Genomic DNA, 6,842 nt, shown 5'->3' with positions numbered 1-6,842 from the left:
TGTAACGTACAATAATATTAATCAGTGCAGAACCCACACCATGTGTAAGTCTATGATATGCTAGGAATGTAAATACAGGTGGTTCTGCAGTAAAGTGTGCTTTGTTAACGTGAATTTGGCTGTAACACGATTGTTGAATAGTGGACGCTGTTTGGATAACGTAAACTTTTTGCTGTACAGTATAGCGATTTTCTATAGCGATTTCCCTATAATGTGATTTTCTATAGCGTGAGGTCACACAAGAACACAACTATCGCATTATAGGAGAACTACCTGTAGTTCATGTTGTTTATAAATTTCATGATATCTGTCTCAGCAAGAACCCCAACTTTACTGCATAGCAAGAGGGCAGTATTAAGGTCATGCTGTATTGTTGGTGGGTCAGGATATTTCCCAACCAAATAAATAAAACAAAAAAACTGTGGATGCTAGAGATCTGAAACTAAAACAGAAATTGCTGGTGAATGAAAATCAGCAGGTCTTTGGGGAGAAAGCAAGGTTAATGTTTTGATCCCAGTGACTCTTCATCAGAACTCACATTTTCCAATCAACCTGTTCAGAAATGTTGGTAAACAGGTAGGACTTGAACCCAGAGCTGCAGGCTCAGAGGTACGGACACTACTACCACACTTCAAGAGCCTCCTTGCTGTTGGGTCAGTACTGAAGGAATGCTGTAATGACAAAGATGTAATCTTTTGGCTGAGACTCTAAATTAACGTCCAATGTGGCCAGTCTGATGGATGTGAAATATTCTATACTGTACAACTTTAAGGCAGGGTGAGATCCATCATGTACTGCCCAATGCTTAGCCTAATTGATATATTTGTATGACTCACTACCTTCATGAGTTGGACTGTCAGGATATATTTTATTTTTATGTGATTTACTATTGAATAGAACCACTAAATGTTACCTAAAATAGACCTTCTTTAGACAAGGGAAACAGGAAGTAAAGATGAAGGGTGGTTCAGTAGTTAGCCCTGCTGCCTCACAGTCCCAGGGACCCAGGTTCAATTCCACTCTCAAACGACTGTGTGGAATTGGTGTGTTCTCCTGGTGTCTGTGTGGGTTTCTTGCCAGGTCCTCTGGTTTCTTCCCACAGTCTAAAGATGTGCAGGATAAATGTGTTAGCCATGTTAAACTGCCCTGCGGTGTCCAGGGATACATGGGTTAGGTGGATTGGCCACAAGAAATGAAGGGTCACAGGGATAGGGTCAGGGAGTGGGGTGCTCTTCAGAGGGTCAGTGTGGAATCAATGGGCTGAATGGCCTGCTTCCACACTGTAGTGATTCTATATTCTAAGAAAAGGCCAGAGGGTCTCCAAAAGCCTCTGAAAATTAGACAAGATAATAACCAGGAAATAAGAGATGAGGAATTCAGTGATGTTTCATAGTGAGATCACATTTTTAATCTTGCTGAAAAGTCCGTCTGAATAATAATAACCAACTTTGGCTGCATTTGTTTGCTGACCTTGGCAATAATCCATCATTACAACTGGTGTTTCAACCAAGTCACTTTCAGGAGTTCTGTTGACTTCTGTCACATCCTGCAGTGATTCAGCGATCACCGCAAGAACACCAAAGCACACAGTGACATGACTGAAGACAAGGAACATGCATGGCAAAGCAACTTGCAAATCACCCCGTTCTCCTGTCGAGGCTGATGGCTAAATATATGCTATAAACTGTAGGCATAAGCATTCAATTATAAAGTTAACTTAATACCCAGAGCAATAGCCCCACACCCATGTACCAGTTTTTGAGAGGAATAATTAGTCCCATTCTCTTAGATCTGTCTCTGCACTCTTCTATAGTCTATTTTACACATATGTCCTCCTGTGCCTTTAAGGATTAATTTGGATCCTGTTTCAGTCTCTGTCATGATATTCTAGGCCCTAATGATGACCCTGTACCTTAAACAAAACCGATGATTGTGTCCTTTGTGATTCAAACAATGGGAGAAGTCATTCAAATTGAAAAGTTAGCTGGTACTATTTGTGGGCATGGAGAGTAAATACCACCATAAACTGGTTGGGTGAAATGGTCTGTCTCTGTGTTTGTGACTTCTATCTCATCCTTATCGAGTTTCCGCAGTGACAGACAACAGCGAGAGGTTAGCCTCCATCTTCTTTGCTTTTCCCCTCGAAGGAACTGCAGATCACCTTGTCCCTCATTTCAGGGAACTAGTCTCGGATGCTCACAGTCAGAGCGATCCACCATGCGTAATATATCTCCCGAGCTCTCACGGCTCCTCCTTTGATGATAGCCAGTGCAGATTCAGAAGCCGGAGAAACCGTCATCATTCTAATGTTCTACAGCAGGAGCAAACGAACAAGGGTAAATCAATAGCCTTGTTAGATAAATGAACAAAGATTTTTGTTTTTGCAGTCATCAGGACAGAATTACGAGAATACCAAATCTCGAAGGGAACAACACAGACTGAAGGCTGAGAGAGACAGATTTTTAATCAGTAAGGGAATCAAGAGTGGTAGGGAAAAGGGAGCAAAGTGGGTTTGAGGATTATCAGATCAGCCACGATCTTGTTCAATGCCAGAGCAGACTCGATGAGCTGAATGGCCTACTTCTACTCGAACGTCTTATGATCATAGTAAAAGGAACTCGATAAACATAACAGGGGACAAAAAGAGGCTCCTCCTTAATCTATTATGGTAAAGCCAGCATTTGATACAGTGTCCCAATTGACCAAACAGAGTAGCTTGTCCAGGCAGTTCAGAGTCAATCACGTCTGTAGGCCAGACTGGGATAGTGGATTTTATTTCCTATGAAACATCAGTGAACTAGATGGATTTGACAATAATGGTTGCATGGTCCCCATCACTTCCAATTCCAGGGTAGGTTACGGAGAAAGGGTGGCACGGGTGACTCAGTGGTTAGCACTGATGCCCTACTGCACCAGCGACCCAGGTTCGATTCCACCAGGTACCGTGGTGAGATTCAAACCCGTGACTCCAGCTCTTTAACCTTGGTCTTGGATAACTAGCCTGGCAACCTTACCCACTGTGTGCTCGTGGGGTTGGAAAGGGGTTGGGATGAGCATAAACACCAGCAGGGACAGGTCGGGCCTGAATGGCCTGATAATGTGTCATGCATTCTATACTGCCTTCAGCAAGCTTGCTTCATGGGCCTGCTCACACCTACTTGACTTTCTCCATAGTTGAATCGGTGTCAATCATTCCAAGGATGCACAGTGTAATGGATACGTTCCTCCCCTGCAACGCGAGCTCATGACGCAGGGAGGTAAAGAAACAATCCAGAGCAAATTTTGAAGCTGATTATGATACTGCGTAAGGAATGGCCAGCTTTCCTGTTGGAGAGAAATTAAACAGTAAGTTGCTTACCTCTCTTAATTTTCAAGTTCCGTACGCCATCATGGTTCTAGCTGCCCTCTATTGTCTAGCAAAGTTGTGCATTGTAAACTTTACAAGGCAATCTAACTTGTATAAGATTACATAGGGCAGGTAACAGAGAAAGGGTGGCACAGTAGCTCAGTGGTTAGCACTGCTGCCTACTGCACCAGGGACGCAGGTTCGATTCCACCCTTGGCTATGTTATGGAGAGGGAATAGTCGAACCCCTCTGATAATTAAACCAAAGCACACACCCCAATCTGTTATGATGGGAGTAGAGGTTCCTTTCTAATAATTACCCCTAAAACACCCAAAGAAGCTCACATTTCCCCTTATAATCTGTTAAAAGAAAGAAAATCCCTGATCCACTTTATAAATAGCAGGAAACAACTCATTTACTTCACCCTAGCGAACAAAGAACAAAGAAAATTACAGCACAGGAACAGGCCCTTCGGCCCTCCAAGCCTGCGCCGATCCAGATCCTCTACCTAAACCTGTCACCTATTTTCCAAGGATCTGTATCCCTCTGCTCCCTGTCCATTCATGTATCTGTCTAGATACATCTTAAATGACGCTATCGTGCCCGCCTTTACCACCTCCGCTGGCAATGCATTCCAGGCACCACCACCCTCTGCACAAAGAACTTTCCACGCATATCTCCCTTAAACTTTTCCCCCTCTCACCTTGAAATCGTGACCCCTAGTAATTGAGTCCCCCACTCTGGGAAAAAGCTTCTTGCCAAGCACAATGAACAAATTAACTGAATTACTAACAAACCGAACAATTCCTCCCTAGACTAACTACTCCCTAACGGCCTAAATTCTACTGGCATGCTGTTCAAATAAACACAAGTCCCACTTATATAAACCCAATTAATAAGACAACAATAAATTAAAACTTAATCTCTCCAAATTCGCACAGACTGTGTCTTCTGGAATGCTCTGCCTTCTCCATTATGCCACAAATACCTTTCTTCCGCTGGTTCTCTGTCAGGGATGTTTTTCTCTGTAATTGCTTCTGTGAGGACTTTTACCGAGAAATGCTGTGGTACATTCTCTAATACATAGATAACTGTGAGAGCCAATTTCTCTCGAGAGAGAGAGAGAGAGAAAGAGAGAGAGAGAGAGAGACCACCTGGAGGAAACCCATGCAGACACGGGGACAATGTGCAGACTCCACACACAGAGTCGAGAGAGAGAGAGAGAACTGAGCGTTCTTAACCTGGGTGATTGGCGATTAGCACTGGGATCTCTGTCCAACTGCCCCTTTCTTTATACCTGTGATGACAAAGCAATTTTTCTTACTTTGGATTCGTTCGATGCTGACAACAGCATCAGATTTAAATTTGATAGGTTTTCAGTATGTAAGGGCTTGGTTTAAATTGATTGGCTAAATTTGAAAACTGTTGTCGTGTCAAAAAAATGCTGCTTGGTCTTTCAATATAAATATTTCAATTTCAGATACTCTCTGTACTGGCAGGCCTCCAGCTGCTGCTCACAGATATACATTTTAAAAAATCTCTAAGCCAAAGAAAAAAAACTCACCTCTTAAAGGGACCACACACTCTTTCTCCCTTACTATTTTTACAAACACATTCTGGCTTTCTGCTGTCCAATTCATGACTTTTCTGTGCAAGTTTGTAACAGCTGACTCTCTGTGTGGAGTTTGCACATTCTCCCTGTGTCTGCGTGGGTTTCCTCCGGGTTCCTCCCACAGTCCAAACTTGTGCAGGTTAGGGTGGATTGGCCATGGGAAATTGCCCATAGTGTCCAGGGATGGGCATGATAGCTGGGTTAGCCATGGGGAATGTGGAGTTTCTGCGATGGGGTTGGGGGCTGGGTGTGGATGGGATGCTCTTCAGAGGGTTGGTGTGGACTTGATGGGCCGGATGGCCTGCTTCCACATTACAGGTATTCTATGAAATAGACCATTCAACACAACCTGTCCTTGCTGGTGTTTCTGCTCCATTTGAGCCCCCTCCCATCTTACCTAATCTGAATCTATTAGTGTATGCATTGATTCACCTCTCCCTCAATTACTTGTACTATGAGCATATTGAAAGGGAAGCAGGACAAGGTTCAACCATTCCTGTGGTGGCAAATTCTGCCTCCTTCACCACTCTGTAGATAAAGAGGTTTTGCTTGAATTTCGTATTGGATTTTTTTGGTAACTACTTATACTTATGCCATCTAGTTATACTTTTTGTGAGAATAGGGAAGGTTCTCTCTGTCTCCACTCTATCAAAAACTTTTCATAGTTTTAAAGGCCAGCTCTCCGTTTTCTTTTCTCACAATAAACCTGACCCTGTATTAGATTCTTATATTCTATCAGATGGTACATAGGCTCATTATTTGGCCAGTGGATTACAGTAGTACAGGGGTGGAGCTTGATTTTTTTCCATATATCCATTTCCACACGTTTTCCAACAGTTATCAAGAATGGAACCCCTTTGTCAATGGATTCCTCCCTATTACAAAGCCAGAAGATTTTATAGTAATTGTTCATCTTTCCTCAGATTAGCTAATGCATCCTGGGGGAAGGCAGTAACATAGCAGTAATGTCACTGGACTACTAATACAGAACCCAGGCTAAAGTTCTGAGGTCATTGGTTTAAATCTCACTGTGGCAGATGGTGAAATTTTAATTCAATTAAAACAAAACCCTAAACTAATGGTGACTGTGTCGCTGGTTGCAAAATCCTATCTGGTTCACTGGTGCAATTTAGGAAGGAAATCTGCTATTCGTATCTAGTGTAGCCTCCATGTAACTCCAGACTCACAGCAATGTGATTGACTCCCCTATGGGTATTAGGAATGGGCAATAAATGTTGGCCTAGCCAATGAAGCCCATATCCCATGAATAAGCAAAACAGAACACAGGTTTCTGACCTCATCCAACTCCTGATGAGAATCATTTATTTTCTTACCTAGGCTAGATGAGCATTCGTTGCCCATCCCTCATGGCTTCTGAGGCATTGGCTGTGGGCCACCATTTTGAATGACTAGAGCCCAATGGTGTAGGCCACTGTAAGAATGAAATCACTTCAGGTGAGGAAGGAACCAGCCCTGTGAGGCTAACTGTAGACCCCATTTAGAGCACAGTGAGCAAATCTGGACACCACACCTTACGAAGGATGTTTTGGTCCTGGCAGGAGTTCAAAACAGTTTTACAAGGATGATACTTGGACTTCATGGTTTAGGTTAGAGAGATCAGTCAAACTAGGCCTTTATTCTCTAGAATTTAGAAGGTTAAGGGGTAATCTAGTTGAGGTCTCCAGGCAATGAGGAGGGAAAGACAGGATAGGTAAAGATAAATGATTTTCACAGGTTGAAGATTCTAAAACCAGGGGGCATTGTCTAAGAATTAGGGCCAGGCCATTTGGGAAAGATGTTGGAAAGCACTTTTACACACAAAGAGTAGTGAAGGTTTGGAACAAAAACAAAGTTGCTGGAAAAGCCCAGCAGGTCTGGCAGCAT

The 6,842-nt window shown here is 43.0% G+C and overlaps 1 pseudogene; it reads right to left on the bottom strand.

Moving 5' to 3' along the window:
- Positions 1–1,434: 1,434 nt before the first annotated feature.
- LOC125481006 lies at positions 1,435–6,320 on the bottom strand (annotated as a pseudogene).
- Between the last annotated feature and the right edge of the window lie 522 nt (positions 6,321–6,842).

The sequence above is a fragment of the Rhincodon typus genome, chromosome 29, assembly GCF_021869965.1.
Source record: "Rhincodon typus isolate 14 chromosome 29, sRhiTyp1.1, whole genome shotgun sequence".
Classification (NCBI taxonomy): domain Eukaryota; kingdom Metazoa; phylum Chordata; class Chondrichthyes; order Orectolobiformes; family Rhincodontidae; genus Rhincodon; species Rhincodon typus.
This window is presented reverse-complemented; position numbering and strand designations above follow the sequence as displayed.